The sequence below is a fragment of the Primulina tabacum genome, chromosome 17 (assembly GCF_025594145.1).
Source record: "Primulina tabacum isolate GXHZ01 chromosome 17, ASM2559414v2, whole genome shotgun sequence".
In the NCBI taxonomy this organism is placed as follows: Eukaryota; Viridiplantae; Streptophyta; class Magnoliopsida; order Lamiales; family Gesneriaceae; genus Primulina; species Primulina tabacum.
The window spans coordinates 12,708,415-12,729,395 of record NC_134566.1 but is presented as its reverse complement, the minus strand read 5'-3'; the positions used below and the strand labels follow the sequence as shown (position 1 = coordinate 12,729,395).

Sequence of the window (20,981 nt, the reverse complement as noted above, 5' to 3'; positions counted from 1 at the left end):
CCTCGATTTAAGCTAAATAAAAATATGAAAAAATTCATGTAGGCTTAAATAATTATTTGGGATATATTAGAGTCATGAAACCAAGATAAAAGTCGAAAACGTAAAATGTCGAGTCTAGGGGTAAAACGGTCTTTTTACACCTAGAAATTAGTAAAAGTCATGGTAGTGCCCTAAATGCTGTTTCTATGATATTATGATCATTTATAATTGTTTATGAAATGTTCACGATTAACTTATGATTTTTAAATGTCTAAAGGATTTGTATGATTTTAAGAAGACATTTAAAATACATGTTGCATGCTTGGTTTCAAAAATAAAAAATGTAATGATATTCATGATTTTTCTAAAGTGATGTGAATGAAAAATGTTGAAGGATGTGAAATAATTGTGACTAATTCGTTAATGTTGGCGACGTCGTGAGGGTTATGGTCCCAGTGGGAGCCCGACAATCGTGTTTCCATCATTGCGAATATGTGGTAACGGATATGTGGTAACGGTTTTGTGGTAACGGAAGAATGAGAATATCGTGAGGGGAAAAGGCCTCAGAGGGAGCCAATTTATGGGAAAAGGCTCCAGAGGGAGCCCCGACGATCGTATTTCTATTCGTATCATGATAGGCCAGGGCCCAGTTGACCGGTGAGAGTGTTGCTGGTGTCCCCCGCCGCCCAGTACTGTGGTTTTATGTAGATGAATCCATCGACCCTCATGAGCATGATCAGGAAAGTCACAATTAACGATCTGAATTCAACAAAAGAAAAGAGAAAAAGAAAAAAAAAATGTTCATGATCATGTTAAAGGTTTTATGTCATGTCATGTTGAGGAAAAAGGAAAAAGTTAAGGTTTATGATTGCATGTCATGAAAAAGTATTTTATGAAAATGTTTATGTTTAAAGTTTTATGCATCATGAAAATGTTTACGAAAATGTTTATGTTTATGAATCTTCATGAAAATGATATTTTAAGTACAAGTATTTTTCACCGTTATATGTTGACTGTATTACGTATTACTCGTTATAAAGATTATGGTGTACTGAGTCTTTAGACTCACTAGGTGTGATGGATGCATGTGGTATTGAGGGAGGACTTGATGAGTGATTTGACTGGACTGAAGGCACACACAACCCGAGGACCAGCGCTACATTTTCCGCATTATGCTTTATGATTTAAGTTAAAGATTTTTAAGATTATTTATTTATGCTTTTGAGAGTTTTTGAGAGGTTATAGTATGGGCTATACTTTTCAAATGTTATTTTTAGATTTAGAAAAATGTTAGTTGGTTGTTTATTTTAAAACTGAGGTCAAAAATATTTTATGAAATTTTATGGTTCGGCCGAATGCTATGTGAGGTTTTTTAGAAGAAAAAAAAAATTTCTAGTATTTTTAAAAGCAATAAAAAGGGCATGACGTTTCATTAATATTAAATCTTAAATTTATTTATTTATTTATGTAATCAATCACATGTTATTTAGTACTAAATTATTAATTTCTCTCAATTAAATATTATTCATAATTTATTAATATTGTTATAATCTCATATATTTATTTTAATTGTAATTTTAATTTAAAATACATAAGAATAGAAGATTAGAAGTAAATAATATACTTTGTTTTACTATTACGGTCTTCTCCCTCTTCAAACTCAGTGCGTCCCTCTCTGCTCTCCCTCCCTTCCCTCGGCGGCGCCACCCCCGCCGTCCGTCGATGTTTGGCGGAGGCGATCAGAAGCGGACATCTGAAGATTCCGAGGTATCACCGCAGGTTCAATAATTAAGATGTTTTTCTGTTATTAATTTGTATTTTTACACTCTTGGTTTCTTTTCTGAATTAAGTTTTGAATTGGTTTTTTATGTTTATTTGAGGTGTTTCCAGTTCATTTCTGTACATGGGATCGAATATGTCGAGCATGCAGCTTGTATTTGTGGACAGGGTGATTAGAATTTATGCGAATTTTGGAAATGCTGCGAAGGAGAAAGTGAAATTTTGGGTGTTGAACGATTATTGCTTTTTAATTTGTTATAGTCCACCTAATCTGTTTCCAGATGATTTATTTGGTGCAGCGTAGTATTTTTTTTGTTCTACCATGTTTGTTTATCTCGTGTGCTTGAATCTTGTCTCTCTTTTACGATTTGATGTTTTAAATGACAAATAATTTTTACAGAGTTCGTAAAAATGTATTTATTTTGGGAAAAGTAGTTGGTTGATGCAAGGACAAACTTTGAATCTTGGCTTATAATTCGACTTAGTAGACATGAATTCGCCTTGTATATGACGCTGAAAATTGAGAAACAGTTTGTTCCATCGATAACACTTTGAAATTTAATCTAACTGAGTTTATTTTGTACCATTTTATTTGTTTCTTAGCTCTAGAGTGTATAAATTTCAGAAGGAAGGAAATAATTCTGAAGAGCGAACATTTTTATATCTGACGTTACAGAATAAGTTTAGTGCCTACTTTACTTTCTTACTGGATTTTAGACATATACTTCAGAATTTTTGTGTTTTTGCCGTGTATAAACAATAACTGAGTAATTTACTTTATATGCCAGCTGCCAAACAATCCAAGGGCAATGGTTATCTCCAACCCGTCAGCAGCACTTGATCATGCTGGTCAGAATTCGCCCCATGTGTTTGCTGGAGAGGATATGCAAAATGGAGCGCTTAGTCAGCAGGATGCATCCATTATAATTCATTCCAAGGTTTTTCAATAATTCTCCTTGAACCTCTGATGATGCTGTTTATTGATAACGCATAGATGATGCGATGACTGTTAATTGCTTCCTGATTTGAAAAGAGTATCTGTATCTTACATTCTTAATCCTTTCTGATTTTATATTTGTTGCTTGATGGACAAGAATGAATTGAATGAAAATACGTGGATGTATTGTTGCAGAAACTTCAGGATGATCTACAGGAGCTGGGTCAAAAAATTAAGCACCACGAGGACAACTTTAGATACTTGGCAACTCAGAAAATTAAGTTGGAGGAATCAATTCTGGATATGACAGGTATCTATCTTCTAAAATCCAGGTGCACTTGCTCCGAAATTTCATGCTTCAATTAGAGAATCAAGGGATTTTAAGATTGTTGCTCTGAACTTGTACGTTATTGAACATGTATATTGCTTATGACGAACAACTTTGTGCATCATTAGACTATAACAAAGTCCATTGCATATTTAAGTGATATATATGCGACCACACATCTATTTTGCTTTAATTTGCATCACTCTTATAAGTATGTGATCATTGTGTTCTGTGTCTGCATTAAGTTTACTTACTGATTTGTCTCTCCTTGTTGAGTAGATCCTAATCTATTCTTTTACTTTTTCACTCACTTGTTCCTGTAGCAACTCTTGAAAAGTATCATAAAACAAGTTTCTCTGCAATACAAAACCAAGACCTTGACCTTTCGAAGAGTGAGCAAGAGACGCTTGGTAATATTCTTAAGCATGAGAAATCCGCTGCTGCCCTTTTGTGTATGATAAAAAGTCAACCTGAATCTCAGGCTTCTGATCATCCGTTGACAAAAGACGTGCTTGGCATTGTTGCTACACTTGGAAAAGTTGATGATGACAACCTTAGCAGGTTGGTTCACTTTTCTTTATCTTTGGTTTTCCTACAGGAATATTTGTTATTGACTTCAAATATTTGCTCTTAATTTTGGGTCTTAGAATTCTTTCCGAGTATTTGGGCCTAGAAACCATGCTAGCAGTGGTCTGCAAAACCTACGAAGGTGTCAAGGCATTGGAAGCATACAACAAAGAAGGTTTAATAAATAAAAGCTTGGGCCTTCATGCACTCGCAGCTTCAATTGGGAGGTCCCTTGATGACCCATTTCTTGTCATTTGCCTTGAAAGTCTGAGGTATACACTTCTAAAGTTATGATTTTCATCTATGAAATAACTTCTCATTAATTACTCAATTCTTCACTCCGTTCTCTGGATTTGTATATAGGCCATATCCTGGCGAGTTTATAGCCAACGACCCTCAACGGAGGCTTGATATTCTAAAACCAAGAATAATCAGTGGGGAAACTCCTCCAGGATTTCTTGGTTTTGCGGTGAATATGATAAATATTGACAGGAACTCACTTGTACCATATTACAAAGAGTGGGTTTGGCCTCAGAGAAACATTGTTTTATAACCTATTATCAAGGTTGCAAGTGTACAGATCAAGGGAAGACATGCTAAAGGCTCTTCCTTATACACCAGATGGAGCCATATCACTAGATGGAGGGATGATTAGAAGTCCTGGAATTTTTCGTTTGGGTCCTCCTCGGTAAAAGCCTGGCCCTTATTCAGTAATTCTCCATATTATGAATTGCTTCCTTGAAAAATGCATAAATGAATTATTTGTGCGTGCGTCATGTGTGGGCAAGTAAATGAGTCAGATGCCTTACTTTGAAAATCCGAACTCCTATTCTTAAGAAACTTAATGTGTATACATCTCTTACTTCATTGCCTATATCCAATAATCTAATTAATCACTTGAATTTTGTTTTAGGGAAGATGTCAAATTTCCTATTGGCTTTGAAAGCTTGAGCCTCCCTGAGAAATACTTGGAGATTAAAAACCAGATAAAGGAAACAACATGGAAGAAGAATCGAATGGTGGAAGATCTTCATAGAGAGCAGTCATACTTAGACCATGCGAAGGTCAACTATGAGATGAAGAAGCAAGAGTTTGTCAAATTTCTCGCTGAAAGCTCAATGTATACGGCTCAGGTAATGCTTCAATTGTACAGAATCATTCCATAAAATAACTTTTATCTATAGTCCCCATCTTGATCTAGAGCAGATGAAAATTTTCCCATCACTTGATTTTGGCCACTAGATAGGATTAAACAGTTCCAATTTATGATCACTTGGTTTCCTTAATGACCACAAGATATTATGTCATTGAGAAACATTATCTAATATACTATCGAATTCTCCTTGGCCTTTTCGCACTTGTCATGTTAAATTGTTTTATTTTTTTCTTTTGTTATTCGTGATTTGTATATTGGTGTTATAATAAATTTGTTGGTTTTCGTTGATCATTGATATCAGGTGGCACGTGCCTCGGCTCCTAGATGATTTCAGCGAGCCAACAATATAGGAGATGAGATCGAGGATGCTTCACATAACCAGGTTACTAATTTTAGCAACTAATATTTGTTGGGACCTTGTTTTGCATTATAGGATTGTAATTTAGGACATACTTATTTAAATTTCTGATATGTTATGGTTTGTGAAGACATCCATCTTTAGTATTTCGCTGGCAAATTGGATAGATTCATTGAAATGGCTCTCTTTTCTTTTTTGTACATAATTTGTTGATTATTGGATAATTTTTTAAAACCTTACTAACTGCTTACGAAATAAAAAACTTTGAATTTTAAAATTGGAGTTTCTAATGCTTTTGTTTTAGCCTTTATTTAAATCTAACCAAATTTGGCCAGATTCGAAGCCAAACAAACTGTACAATCAACTACCAAAAGATCAGTTTATGCTAGACTTGATATGTTTACTCCGTAATATTTTTATTTGAATTCAGATAATCAGTTGATTATTATTTTTTTTTTGTATTAAAACATACAACGGTAGCACACCTGGTGTAGCATAGACTGATGTATGAAGTTTACAGACTATCTTTATTTATTTATCCACAAATACCTTTTTTAAAAAAATAAAATAAAATTTGGGAACATATATTCATGAAGAAATGATCTTATATTTTGCTTTTTTTGAATTGTTTCTGTTTGTTACTTTTACAAAGTAAATTTATTTTTAAATCATTCAAATTTTATCAAAATTCCATCATTCTTTTTTGACAAAAACTCGTGTGAAACGATCTCTCGGGTCGTATTTTGTGAGACGGATTTCTATTTGGGTCATCCATGAAAAAGTATTACTTTTTAAGCTAAGAGTACTACTTTTTATTGTGAATATGAGTAGGGTTGACTCGTTTCACAGATTAGGATCCGTGAGACGGTCTCATCATAAGACGTACTCTTCTTTTTTACTTAATTTTATTTATTTTATATTTGTCTTTTCTTACTGTCTTTAAATATTTCACATTTCGATTATTAAATTATTTCGACTGAAATCAGTCTTCTCTCTGATCCTCACAAGGTTTTGCACATTTATTAAAAAAATTTGGATATCATATTATCAGTAATATATTATTCTATAATTATTTTTTATATTTCAAATATTTATGAATAAATTTTTACCACTTTAATCATTAAGTATAACATTAATATTTTTTTATTCGATTTGTAAAATAAAATATGAGGATTCCTGTAAAGAGTTCTTACGTATTAATTTATTATCCAATATTTATAAAAGAAAAAAAAATATCATATTCCAAACATTACTCAAGTTGCTCGATTTTTTTCACGCTTGTTAAAGGGAATTGGGGTGGTAGTTGACAAAGTTTTAAACTCGAGATCTGTCCTATTTTTGGAACATATGGTGCCACTAAACCAAAAAACTCGTGGCACGAGGTAACTTTTAGAATCTTTTATGCATTTCTCCAAAATAGCACTTGTTTTAACTTCTGTTTAACAAATCATCAACAAAATTTTTTTGTGAAACTGTTTTATAGATCATTTTTGTTTGACGAATCTTCGACCCGATTCGATCATTTTTCGTTAGTTATGTCATGAAGAAATATTGTGTAATTTAAGATATTTTGAGTGAAAATGTTACTTTTATGTCAAAATTTTTACTTATTTCATGTATGGATAGTACATATTTCATAAATACTAGTTACTCTGCACACGCGATGCGTGTGTGTACAGTCTTTTTTATCATTATCGATGGACTAAAGTGAAATTCGACAAATTATGGAGGGACTAAATTGATATTAGAATTGTTGAAATAAAAATAAAAGTGTGTGTTGAATTTTTTTAAAAAATGTAATATTAGTATCATATAAGGGTAAAATTGGAAGAAAAAATTGGTGTCCTTCTTAGTTGGTTACTATCATGTTCTCAACTTTAATAAAATAGAAGATATATATCAAAAAATTATAAGGTGATAATTTAGTTTAATTATTTTTCGAACAAAATATTATAGTATTATTAGATTATTTTTCGGAGCTCATGTTATTGCTCTATTTGTCATTCTTTACCAACAAATAAGTGAGATAAAATACGAATTCGATATTGAATCATTCAGAGGAAAATTCGGAAATTGGATCATCTAAATCAACAAAGGAATCACTAAAAAAACCATACAAATGATGTCCATTGATATATATATATATATATATATATATATATATATATATAAATATAAAATAAAGAGACGATAATCGTGAATCAAACCCGTGTATATCTTCACATCAAACACAGTTTCCTCTTCGTGGATCCGCCATTAACTTGTCAATACATTTGACCGTTCGTAATGTTTCTGATTTGCCTGTCACAACTACTGAATCCCACGACCAGAATAAAATAACATGGAGATATTGGGTAAGGGTGCCAAAAGAAAACAGCAGTAACAAATAATAATCTCAACAAATTTGATCACTTGTAAATTGTAAAGATACTTACAGTGTACTTATTTTCACCATACTTATGGAAGTTTAAGCTTTGGACCTCTCCCCAACTTCATAATCCTAGCTCCTCCATTGAATCATTGGAGGATAGCAAAGTTAACCACCATTTATAACAGGAGCCACAAAAAGTACATGGCAACCAGCCATGACTACCGATACAACCACAGCAGCATACTGGCTAAATCGGAGGGTCACACTCTGTTCAATATGGCTTTTAATGTCTATTGTTTTTGCATCAATTCTTATCTCGAAATCCGAAGGTCGTCGAAAAACAGAATAAACTAATGCACATAAACGACAAATGCACATAAATATTTTATGCCATGTTATACAAATATAAGTAAAATTAACTTGCTTATTGCACTTGCATTTACCAAAAAAACCCAAGGTTTGATGATGTTCAATTCCATATTCCATTCTCCACGAAATCTAGGAAAAATGTCCATAGGTTTTTGAACAATAATGTATAAATTTGCTGTGAGAACAATAATCTTGTTTCATCAATTTGAATGAGTTTGCTCGGATTTCTTCCATGGATTGTTCTTGGACAAACTCGATAGGAGAATATTAGAAGAGGGTTCACGTGCAAGATGGAGAGAGATAGACTACCTAAATTAATTCCTCTGTCCTTTATGAATGTTGAACATATGGATAAATTATTTAAGATTTAGAGCACCATGTTCACACATTATGTCAAACGATTGGTGTGCAAATTGAGTTATGTCCAAACATGTGAGTATCGATCACAATTTTTGTTGGGGAAAATGGCACAAACATCGATCAACACTTTTTGATAATAAAACTTACTAATAAATAGTAAGAGATAGATACGTAAGACCGTTAGCACTGAAAACTTACTCAATAAAAAGAAATTATATCTTTTTAAAGAAAAAACCTTCTTAAGTCTCCCTTTCCAACTTTTTCCTCGTGCGCTTTTTCACATTTTAAAAGTTTTTCCGAATAATTTGTAATATATATTAGAAGCCTCCTTTAATTAATTAATTTTTTTTATATGAACTTTGAACATACATATATATATTTGATTATTTCAATATCCAATTTCATAACCCTGAAAATAATTATTGTTAACTAATAGTTTATGGGAAAAAATATCAAAAAGATATATTTTTTCACATTTTATTTCACTTTGATTTGTGAAATCATCTCTTAAGTTTTTTTCCCCCGAAAACAAAAGATCACAAAATTTTCATAAAAAATTTAGACACTAACATGTTTTATCTGTGGGTCTTTGAATGTCTTTTTGTCAAAAACAATTTGCACGAATATTATAAATATTCACATATGTAATTGTTCGATCTTCATTTGTTTTGCGACTCTCGTCCTTTTTTTCATGGGATTGTTGATGTGTCATGGAACACATCTAGCGATACATGTGATGATGTCCCGGAATGTCCCGGGTGATGGGTGGGCCCTAGGACCCCGGGCCATGGAATATGCCTATGGATGGTGCCCGGTTCAGGATAGGATATTCTCGCGCTTCTAGCCTGACGAGATAGATTAACATCCCGGGTCATATAATCTCCCGGAACAAGAGAAGGACGACTTAGAAAAATCAAGAGGTGAGCAATTAGTCAATAGGCCGGGCCATTCGATCACCTGGGACATGGCTTCCCCGAGAAGTGTAATCCCCGGGTTCTTGTGCGATTCCCCGAGAAGCATCCTATCTGATCATCTCGAAATGAGTGAAGCATTTATTGGCGTCGACTTGGTAGAGCATACACAGCCAACTTATCTCTGACAATAACATTAATGGTTGATAAAATTAGGTGGGCTGGATGTGATTAGTATAAGATTTGACATGTCAGAACAGTAGGGTATAATCAGCCACCCTACTATAATTAATGCTCAAACACGAGAAACGAGGTCATCATTGCATTCTCTACTATAAATATCAGGTTCTTTACTTGCATTTACTATCTGTTCAGTCATTACTTCTCACATTTACTACTCTCATTTATTATCCACGCCAATCACACAGCCATCACTTGGCTACATTGGTTTTATTGCTTGAGTACCCTGCTGACTTAAGCTTCGGAGTGGCAACGCCGGAGACCTCTCCGGCGCCCATTCACGTGGTTACTTTTCTGTTCGCAGATCTCTCCAATCGGATCAAGGAGTCACGAGATTCAATCCAAGCGTCCAACTCATATTTCTTTTCATATTTTGATAGCTAACCCGGCAGAGTACCCGACCCGACTCGTCAGTTTTAACCGGGTTGCATCATTGGCGCCGTCTGTGGGAAATCTTTGAGTTCTAAGACGCTGATATGGCTCCTACTAGGAGAGCGAATCAAGACGCTTCCCGAATCCAGGGAGAAAACAACACCCATGATTCTGGTACAGGTGGTCCGCCCCCCAATGGACCCCCGCCTACTTTCAATCTGACAAGCGAGGAGTTGACCAGGATGATAGCCAAGGCAGTAGAGGAAGCCTTAGCAAAAAAGAAAAATCACCCCCACCATTCTGCTCAACTAGAGGAGGAACAAGATCAAGGTCAAGGAAACCGAGAAGAGGAGAGAGTCGAGGAGAGAAGGGAGGAAGAAAGGGAATCCAGTGCTGGTTCTAAATCCCCTACCGTAGCGGAGGAGTTGGAGGAATTGAGGAAAAAAGTGAAGGTATTGGAGGGACAGGTTGGTTCCAAAAGCAATTCTCGAATTGTTAAAGGTTGTCCTTTTGATGATGCCATCGTCCGGGAACCACTTCCTGGGAATTTCAAACCATCCAGAGTCAAGGAATATGATGGCAGCTCTGATACTGAAGAACACCTTGCTAGGTTTGAAAACATGGCTATGCTGCATTGTTATGGAGACCAGATTAAATGTAAAGTGTTTTTAACCACCCTGGTCGACTCGATTCAGAGATGGTTCGAGGGGTTAGCTCCTCAGAGTATTCACTCTTTCGAAGACTTTCAGAAAGTATTCTTACATCAATTCAGCAGTAGCAAGAAATATAAAAAGACTGCCTTCAGTTTATTCGAGGTGAAGCAGCGCCATGACGAGACTCTCAGAGCTTACATCAAAAGATTCAACCGGGTGTCCTTAGACGTACCTGCTTGTGCACCTGAGACAAAAACTACCGCTTTTACGCAAGGACTATTAGAAGGGGATTTCTTCCGCCCCCTCACCAAAAAACTGCTCGGGGATTTCGAGGATCTTTTGTCCCGGGCTAGAAAAATACATCAATATGGAAGATGCCCAACATCAGAAGAGAGAAGCTTTGAAGAGAGCAAGAGGCGACCGAGTTGTCAAACCTGAAGAAAGAGCTCCCAAGAAAAATGGCCCGGGACATTTCTCTCATATGCCTTTGAGAATTGCCCGGGATCGAGAAATTCAAGAATGTAGCTCGGATGTAGCCCCACTCCCCAGTCCTGTGGCAAGGACACCAAGGCCAGAGCAGAGAGGATACTGTACCCTCCATAAAGAATGTTCTCACAACACTAATGAATGCCGGACCCTGAGGAAAGAATCCAGTAAGCGCCCTGTGCCAACATCCCATCCTCCCCGGGATAAGTCTGGACAGCCACCTTGGTTGCCTCGACATCCCGGGCCAAATGTTCCTTCAAGATCAACACATATCTCGAGCGGAAGTAGAAGGGGAGAAGCAAGTGCTCGGGAGGAAAGGGGCCGTCCAGCAGAGAGGAAGGACCCTTCCCCAAGCCGAGGAGTAATTAAGATGATCTCGGGGGGATCCACCGATGGTGATTCGGTGATTCAAACCGGGCCTGGAAAGCCAGAAGCAGGAGGGAGTGCTTGGAGGTTGATGGGAGAAGGAGAGACGGACCGATTATAAGCTTCGGACCAGAAGACCTCAAGGGAGTTAGCCTACCCCACAATGATGCTCTGGTCATTCAAGCCCGGGTCGCTAATTATGATGTGTTGAGAGTTTTTGTGGATAACGGGAGCTCTGTGAATGTCATTTTCAAAGAAGCCCTGGTCCAGATGGATTTACATGAATACCAGCTGGAAGCAGTTGAGACTGCTCTGTTCGGCTTTGCAGGCCATGCTGTATATCCTGAAGGGGAGATCACTCTACCCCTAACACTTGGAAATGGAGACTTGAGGAAGACAGTGATGACGGTTTTCACCATAGTAGATGCTCCATCTTCATATAACATAATTCTTGGAAGGCCAGCCATGAACGAGATGGGAGCTGTAGCTTCCACTTATCACCAGAAGATCAAGTTCTCAGTACGAGGACAAGTCGGAGAGGTCAGGGGAGATCAACCCTCCTCCCGGAAATGCTATGGTGAGACAGTCCGGGTTGACCAGAAGAGGGCGAGGAGGGAGGATAAGGGAAAAAGGTGGCTCGGGAGGCAAGGGAGGTAGAGGAGAAGGAAGTGCATTTTGTCGCGGAAGATGAGCAGGAGACGGTTGAAGTAGCACCGGGTGGCCCGAGATCTTGAAACTTCCACCCGGGTGAAACTCGTAACATGTTTAAAAGCTTATCTCTTTGTTTTTGCATGGTCTCAACAGGAACTTATGGGAATATCACCCAAAGTGGCTGAACACAAGTTAAACATCATCCCTGGATCCCGACCTATGAAACAGAAGAAAAGGCATTTTGGATCTGAAAAGGACAAAATCATTGAAGAACAGGTGAAGGAAATGCTGAAAGCCGGCCACATTAGGGAGGTCCAATTTCCTACGTGGCTTTCTAATGTGGTCCTTGTCCCCAAAGCTACAGGGAAGTAGAGGATGTGTGTAGACTTTCGAGATTTGAACAGAGCTTGCCCGAAAGATTGTTACCCACTTCCCCGGATTGATCAGTTGGTGGATTCCACTTCTGGCTTCGAGTTTTTAAGCTTCATGGATGCGTATCAGGGATATCATCAAATCCCTATGGCCCGAGAAGATCAAGATAAGGCCAGCTTCATCACTTCTGGAGGCACTTTCTGCTATGTGGTCATGTCATTTGGGTTAAAAAATGCCGGGGCCACATACCAGCGCCTAATGAATCAAGTATTCCAGAAGCAGATAGGCAGAAATATTGAGGTATATGTAGATGATATCTTGATCAAAACTCGAGAAATGTCTTGTTTTATTGATGACTTGGCAGAAACCTTCGCTACATTGAAGGAGTATGGAATAAAGCTTAACCCGGCCAAGTGTGTGTTCGGGGTTAAAAGTGGAAAGTTCTTGGGATTTATGGTCACGGACCGAGGAATTGAGGTTAACCCGGAAAAAATAAAAGCTGTGATCGACATGCCCTCCCCTCAATCTGTTCGAGAGGTGCAGAAGTTAACAGGGAGGATCGCCGCCCTATCTCGATTCATTTCCCGGTCGGCTCACAGAAGCTATCCTTTTTTTCAAACCCGAGCCGGGAGAAAAATTGTGGATATACTTGTCTACTACCGAACATGCTGTCAGCTCTGTACTCATCCGGGAAGAAGGGTCAGATCAAAGACCCGTATATTACGTGAGTCATGCCCTTCGAGGGGCAGAACTAAAGTACAGTGAGCTAGAGAAAGTCGCATTGGCCCTGGTAGTAACCGCTCGGAAGCTGAGGCCTTACTTTCTCTCACATCCCATTGTGGTCCTCACCAACTCTGCACTCGGGAGGATCATGACTCATGCTGAGATATCTGGAAGATTGATCAAGTGGACTGTGGAGCTCGGTGAGTATGATATTGAATACAAACCCCGAGCTGCCATAAAAGCTCAAGCATTAACGGATTTCTTAACAGAAATGATCCAGCCGGTCGAAGAAGAGGTGTGGAGGGTGTTCGTTTATGGCGCGTCAAATTTATCAGGGTGTGGAGTGGGGGTGGTCTTAATTGCCCCATCAGAAGAGAAAATCAAGCTAGCTTTGAGGATTGATTCCAGGGTCACAAATAACGAGGCAGAGTATGAAGCTGTCCTGGCAGGGTTACAGGCTGCCCAGGAAGTCGGTGCTTCTCGGGTCATTATTTATTCCGACTCCCAGTTGGTTACGCAGCAGATCAAAGGGGCATACGAGGCCAAAGATGAAAAGATGCTCAAATATTTAAGGCTCATCACTGCCCGGGCAGCATCTTTGACCGACTGGAGTATCGAACAAATTCCTCGAGAGAAAAATGCAGAAACTGACACCTTAGCCAAATTGTCTGCTTCCATGACAGATATAACTACCCGGGAGGTTCTCTGCTTTACCCGATTGGCGCTCTCTATTCATGAAGAAATACCTCCGGCCCAGAAAAGCTCATGGATGACTCATATCGTTGAGTACATATTAAGTGAAAAGCTCCAAGAGGATTGGACCCAAGCTGTGAAAATTAAAAGACAAGCGCCCAGGTTCGTCTTTTTGAATAATGTTTTATACAGTCGATCCTATCAAGGGCCATTGCTCAAGTGCTTATCTGAAGACGAGACAGAGTACGTCCTCCGAGAAATACACGAGGGATGCTGTGGTGAACACCTCGGTGGAACGGCTCTGTCTCGAAAAACTATATTGTCCGGATTCCGGTGGCCTCGGATGAATCAGGATGCTGCCCGATTTGTTCAAAAATGTCAGGGTTGTCAGCACCATTCCAATTTTCACCATCGCCCGGTTACAAGCATGCGACCTATCTCCGCATCCTGCCCCTTTGACCAATGGGGTTTGGACATTGTGGGCCCTTTTCCAGTGGCCCGGGCACAGAAAAAGTTTCTTCTTGTGGCAGTTGATTATTTCTCCAAGTGGGTAGAACCCGAGCCATTAGCCAAGATTACTGAGGATGAAGTCATGAAATTTCTATGGAAAAATATTGTTTGCAGATATGGCATCCCGAGGAAGTTAATTTCAGATAATGGAAGGCAATTCCAGGGAAAAAAGATCACTTCCTGGTGTCAAGAAATGAGGATAATCCAGTCCTTCACCTCAGTAGCTTACCCTCATGCTAATGGCCAAACTGAAGTAACTAACAGAATCATTGTGCAAGCACTTAAAGCTCGGCTCCACGGAAAATGTAAAGATTGGGTGGATGAACTACCAAGTGTATTATGGGCGTACCGGACTACACCTCGATCATCTACTCGGGAAACACCCTACAGCCTTGTTTATGGTTCAGAAGCAGTCCTACCCGTGGAGATCGGGCAATCTTCTACTCGGATAGAATATTATCCAAGTAACAATGATCAGTCTCGAGCCCTCGAACTTGATTTAGTGGAAGAAAAAAGAGATCAAGCAGCCATTCGGATGGAAGCTTATCGTAGCCGGGTGATGAAATCTTACAACAAGCATGTTCGGTCACGAAATTTTCAGGTTGCGGACTTAGTTATGAAAAAAGTCAAGCCGGTAGGAGATGTGGGAAAGTTAGAAGCCAAGTGGGTAGGAGCCTTCAAAATAACTCGAAAAGTCAGTTCGGGTGCAGCTTACTATCTTGAAGATTCCCAGGGACACCCTCTCAAAAGGCCATGTAATACTTTTCATTTAAAGAGATATTATGCTTAAAAGCATATGTACTTATTGTTTCTTCATCAATTAAAGAAATTATGTAGTAATTACAGAGTGTGCAGAAGAGATGTCTATTAAGTCCAGGGACCCGTACCCTAGCCCAGGGACCCGTACCCTGGTTATCTACTAAGTCCAGGGACCCGTACCCTGGCCCAGGGACCCGCACCCTGGTTATCTACTAAGTTCAGGGACCCGCACCCTGGCCCAAGGACCAGCACCCTGGTTGTCTACTAAGTCCAGGGACCCGCACCCTGGTTATCTACTAAGTCCAGGGATCCGTACCTTGGCCCAGGGATCCGCACCCTTGGTTATCTACTAAGTCCAGAGACCCGCACCCTGGCCCAAGGACCCGCACCTTGGTTATCTACTAAGTCCAGGGACCCGCACCCTGGTTATCTACTAAGTCCAGGGACCCGTACCCTGGCCCAGGGATCCGCACCCGGGTTATGTACTAAGTCCAGGGATCCGTACCCTGGCCCAGGTACCCGCACCCTGGTTATCTACTAAGTCCAGGGACCCGTAGCCTGGCCAAGGGACCCGCACCCTGGTTATCTACTAAGCCCAGGGACCTGTACCTTGGCCCAGGGACCCGCACCCTGGTTATCTATCAGGCCCAGGGAACTAATCCGGCGATTTATACTCTGGAGAGTTTATCAGGATTAATTTCATATTGGATCCCAAAGTTATGTTGTTGATTAATTCTATCTACCTTGGTGGGATTCAATCATAGTTCAATACACTTCACCATCGTAGGAACATTTTGAAATGTAAGGAAAGGAAAGCTCATTAAAGAAAAAATATTTACAGGGTGACAAAAAAAAAAAAAAAAAAGAGAAACAATTGAGAGGAGCCTAATTTGTAGGGGGGTCTTGTTGCTCTTCTTCTTCGTCTGGAAGAGATGCCGCGGCTTTCACCAAGTCCAGAAAATCCTCCCGATCAGCTGAAACCAGACCTGCTTCCTCAAACTGCTCCAGACATTTGTTAAAGCTCTGTTCGAAATATGGAAAAGCTTTGTCAGCCACCATCTTCTTGAACTCCCGGGACTTCAAGAAATTTGTCATCTGCTCCTCCCGGGCAGCCTTTATGAGTCGGAGTGCAGTTTGGAAATCCTCAGCCTGGATTCGGAAAGACTCCGCTTCTGCCTTCGCGGCCGCAGTTTCTGTCCGGGCATCAGCAAGTTCTGCCCGGACCATATCCATCTGCTGCTCCCAGACAGCCCTCTCTCGGGCCAATACATGCTCATGGAGCTCATTTAAGCGACCCACCTCCTCTTGGAGCTTAGCATGCATCTCCCGGGCAGAAGTGGCCTGAGCATTGGCCCCCTTAGCTGCTTGAGCTACTCGCTCGTAGGAATGCATAAGCATCTGCAAACCCTGAAAGCAAAGAAAAGGTCAGAAAAGTGCATACCAAGTAGAAGACAGAAGAAAATTAATAAGCTTACAGAGAAGGTCCGAGATACTCCTTCGCAAAGGAGCATATTGGGATGGACTCCCTGAAGATGCGCCACTTCGTCAGGGCGCAAAAGGCTCCGAATCATCTTCACTAGGTCCGAGCTGACGTCGTCCCCGAAGATGTTAGGGAAGATCCAGGGCCTCCCCCCTGACGGGCCAGCAGAGGAGCCGGTCAGAGGAGGAGATCGGACCATCTCCTCACCCTCATCCTCAATTACTGCTGCCTCAACGACCGGCTCCACCGTAGCTTTCCTCTTACGGTGATTCAGAGGAGATGGTCTCTTCCCCGGGAGGGGCAATTTCCTCCCGGGCCTTATTTCCCTCCTCGATCTGGCAATCCTCGAGTTCTTGAGCCTCAGCCGCCGCCCGAGCTAGGCGCTCTTCTTTCTCTTGAGCCTCCCAGGCCCTCTTTTCCGCCTGGGCCTTTTTATGCTCGGCCTTTCTCTTGGCAGCAGCCTCGAGCATACTCGCCTTTATCATTTCTTCTTTGGCTGCAACAAAGATCAGCAAGTCAGGAGAATTAATATACGAGAGGTAAAAGGATCAAGGGGAAGTCATTTACCAGCCTGCGATCCGGATTGATCAAATTAATCTATGACCCGGTCCACTGGGTCTTCAGGCCGGGATCCGATCCCGAAGTGAACCAGATTGCCCCCCCCCCCCCCCCCCCCCCAATCAGCACTGAGGACAAATAAGATTGCTTTGCCAAAGCATCCCAGGCGTGGGTGAAGGGGGGAAGAAGTTTGAAATCTCGGGGAAGCTCGGGCTGTGCGGGCATGGAAGACAAAAAACCCAGGGCACAGGTTGGGACAATCGGGAATTGCAAAAAGAAAAATTTTGTTTTCCACCCTTTCAAGTAGGAAGGGATGTCGGTTAAAAACCGGTAATGCATCCGGGTCATGAAAGAAAAGACCCCCTCATTAAACCGGCAAGAGTAAAAATAATGAAAAATGGAAGAATTAATAGGAATAAGTTTCATACGAAACAAAACATAAGTGGCAGCCATAATACGAAAGGCATTATGGTGGAGATGGTTAAGGGGAAGGTCGAAAAAACGGGCCACTCCTTCAAAGAAATGATGAACCGGGAAGCGAAGACCACTTTAAGTTGTTCCACAAAAAAGGTGTGAAAGCCGGGAGGAGGGTTGTCGGGGTGGTCGTTTGGCCCGGGAATCTTAAGCTCGTAATTAGATGGGATGGAACCTAAGGACCTGATTTCCTCTATACTACCCGGGCGAAGGGTGGACGATACGGTAGAAAACCACAAGGGCCCTACTACTTGATCTTTCCCCTTGCCCTGGATGAGGGAAGGCCGGGAAGAAGAAGCTTTAGTAGGTTTTTTGGAAATAGGTCGGGAGGAAATAATAGGAATACCTATGGGGATGCGAACAGAGGTTTCAGAAGGGGTCGACGAGTTATCCTCCGATCGAGCCCTGACATTTTTACCAGAGGTGGAGGAGGTGGAGTTTGACATGATGTAAAGGGAAAATATGGTAAGGGAGGAGAAAAACTTACTGGAGAAAGAAGCAAAAGCAGTAACTGGTGGCTGGAAGGCTGCCAGAGTAAAATTCACGCGACGGAAAAGCTTGAGGTAGGAATTTGGCAGAGCTTCGCTACGAGTTAGAATTTGCAAGTGATTTTTGGAAATTTGGTCGTCTACTATATATAGGGGAGAGAGATGAGCTACACCGTTAATCTAAAACAAATCGAACGGACCAGATCAGCCTCGAAAATTGGGCAGCATAATTAGGCGGGATATTTGAAAATACAGGCGCGTAAATCGAGGCATCGTTACCATGCATCTGCTCGGAATATGTACGGGTTCTGACAGCTTGTCAGAAGGGACACATCATTACGATGACACCGCATTAAATACCCGGGGAAACCAAACAACAAAATACTGTAAACCCGGGAGATTTTAGGCCCCGGTATCTTATCTTATAATCTGGGAGATTTGAGGCCCCGATATCTTATTTTATGGTCCGGGTGGTGAGAAAGCCCGGCGTCTTATCTATAAGTCCGAGAGGCAATAGACCCTGGCATTTTATGTTAAGCTTAGAAGACATTGAGTCCTTAGCATCTCAATTTCAGTTATTGGTTATATATTGTCCAGTTTGCATCGACCCATTTGCAGATAATATAAAGAAACACGAGAGGCGATAATTAAAGTTTTATTAAGGAAATGGTCGGTGTCGTATTACAGCTATTCTCGAAGCTACATAATCTTGCCAATCGGTTATCCAAGCAGTTAGTTCCGGAAGGTGAAGATTAGTGAAGGACTCAGCGGTCGAGATCTTGTTCAGATGATGCCATTCCTTCCACAGCATTGCGTGCAACAGATTTCGATCGGTGGCTAAATCCGCAGTTCGAGTTACGTCGAGCTCCCGCCTATACTTCCTCGCCACTGCCCTTTGTGCACGAGTAAGAGCCAAGCCATGTTGGTGTGTGTGATTAATATCGTGGATCTTATGCCAGGTAGACATAACCTTCACCCCGATATACTCTTCGACAGTCCTCTTCAAATTCTCCACGTAAGGACGTAGCTCGACTGGTATCTGGCTATGTGCACCATTGGAAGAGATCGAACTGCTGCAAGTACTGTAACCACTTGAACTCGACATTTTGGACTGATGATCACCTCTCGTTTCCACCATCTTATTTAAAGACAAGTGGCATTTAATACTAAAAGAGTTGAGAAGTCTCAAACCAGCCGAAACGTCTTCTTATCTATTCAGGAGGAGAAGGCTAATCACAGCCGTTGATCTATGCACATGAACGATCAAGATGAGTTTTGGGAAACAGAGCTGAGCAGGTGAAAAGACGTGCACGAATATCAATGCATCAGACCTGTCAGGTTCTAGGAATATGAAACAGTTTTCGACGGTATAAATGTTAAAACGTACGTCATAATGACGCCTCGTGAACTACTCGAGAATGCCAACAGGCGAAACGTGTGAGCCCGGGTGATGAGAGAGCTCGGCACACTATCCTAAGCCTGGCAATATAGGGTCCCGGTACCATATTATTAGCCCGGATGGCACAGGGGCCCAGCATCTTATTCTAAGACCGGGATATGCGAGATCTCGACATTTCGATTTGTCGATTATCCGTTATTTATCTCAGACTAAGGATAGGTAATTATCGTTTATTCAACTCGTTATGTGCATCAACTGATGAAAATCAAAGGCGCTGGGAAAATAACAGAAATATAAAACAAAAGTAGTTTTTATTTTTCTGAAGAAATTCTTGTTGATTACATCATAATATTCCTCCTCTACAAAAGTCATCCACAAGGTCATCCAACTTCTTATTTCCCCAGAAGACGTCTTGAGGAAACTATCAGAGTCGGTAATGCTCGTCAGGATCTTCCTCTCTTTGTAGAGCATCAGCTCATAGACATAATCGTCTTCGAAGAGATCCGTTGTCTCGAAAACATGCAGGCGTTCCCGGTACTTACTCAGCTTTACCACCAGTCTGGAAGCATTAGCTTCCCCAATCTCGTAAAGAGACTTCAATCCCTGAAACTCTTCCCAGTAGTGGATAATTTTATGGAAAACTTCATCTTCTATAGCAGCCTTTCGAGCTTCCAAGGTAGACTCCTGGAAAGCTACAGCCAAATCCGGGGACTTTGAGCCACTTGCACCTGCCATTATCTTCCTTGAATAATAGTTTGCTGGTGTCGTTGAACAATGGGTGGGTTACTATATATATAGGAGAAGGAAGCCAATCCACACCATCGATCTATAATGAGTCAAACGGCTCAGATTTACATAGGAAATTGCGCAAAGATATTTGAAAAGACAAGTCCAGGAATCGATGGGTCATAATTATTTATCTTCTTGGGAAACGAGGAGCCTCTGACAAATCTTACGGCCTACGTCAGCAATATCCACGTGTCAATATGCTACAACCATCCCGAAAAATACCAAGTGGTGAGGCGATTTTACTGATCAAGCACACGAGACCAATCAGGACAGCGAGTGGACTCTAGCCCGACTAATTAAGGAGGGAGTGGTGATGCCCCGGAATGTCCCGGGTGATGGGTGGGCCCTAGGACCCCGGGCCATGGAATATGCCTATGGATGGTGCCCGGTTCAGGATAGGATATTCTCGGGCTTCTAGCCTGACGAGATAGATTAACGTCCCGGGTCATATAATCTCCCGGAACAAGAGAAGGACGACTTAGAAAAATCAAGAGGTGATCAATTAGTCAATAGGCCGGGCCATTCGATCACCTGGGACATGGCTTCCCGAGAAGTGTAATGCCCGGGTTCTTGTGCGATTCCCCGAGAAGCATCCTATCTGATCATCTCGAAATGAGTGAAGCATTTATTGGCGCCGACTTGGTAGAGCATACACAGCCAACTTATCTCTGACAATAACATTAATGGTTGATAAAATTAGGTGGGCTGGATGTGATTAGTATAAGATTTGACATGTCAGAACAGTAGGGTATAATCAGCCACCCTACTATAATTAATGCTCAAACACGAGAAACGAGGTCATAATTGCATTCTCTACTATAAATATCACGTTCTTTACTTGCATTTACTATCT

The 20,981-nt window shown here is 40.8% G+C and overlaps 1 pseudogene; it reads left to right on the top strand.

Moving 5' to 3' along the window:
• Positions 1 to 1,592: 1,592 nt before the first annotated feature.
• LOC142531762 (protein DEFECTIVE IN MERISTEM SILENCING 3-like) lies at positions 1,593 to 5,276 on the top strand (annotated as a pseudogene).
• The last annotated feature ends 15,705 nt before the right edge of the window (positions 5,277 to 20,981 follow it).